The following is a 526-nucleotide window of genomic DNA, read 5'->3' as shown; positions in this document are numbered from 1 at the left end:
AGGTGGTGGCTGGCTGGGGGGTGTTGGGTCTGCATCTCGCGTTGCGGGAGGAAACGACACGACGACGATGGAGCTCTGCGTGCAGGAAGGGACCCAGCGTGGGGTGGGGGTGGGTGGGGGGCACCCGCAGCCCCCCCGGCTTCTTTCTGACCTGCCAGCTGAAGGAATCAGAGACACCGAGGTGCCTTCCAGCTGCTGACATCTGCTGCCTCCAAAGCACGGCGTGGGAACATCAAACCTGTGAGAAACTAATCAAGGGCAACGCAGGGCATGAGCTCCCCAGCCCCAAAATGAGGTGTTCTCAGCTTAGCTTGGACAAGACCATCATCACAGAGGGAACTAAACAAGGGCTTAGGGCTGAGGACCGAGCTGAGGACCAGCTGATGGGTTATTTGAAGACTCTTTGGTGTCCGACAGCGTAACCATCACCTGCTGCATGGTGCCTGGGAGTGGCTGTGGTCTCCAGCCATGGTGATGCTCTGAGCCCAGGCTGGGCACAGCAGAGAGGAGACTGTGGTAGTGGGTG

The sequence above is a fragment of the Merops nubicus genome, unplaced genomic scaffold, assembly GCF_000691845.1.
Source record: "Merops nubicus isolate BGI_N331 unplaced genomic scaffold, ASM69184v1 scaffold6003, whole genome shotgun sequence".
Lineage (NCBI taxonomy): Eukaryota > Metazoa > Chordata > Aves > Coraciiformes > Meropidae > Merops > Merops nubicus.
This window is presented reverse-complemented; position numbering follows the sequence as displayed.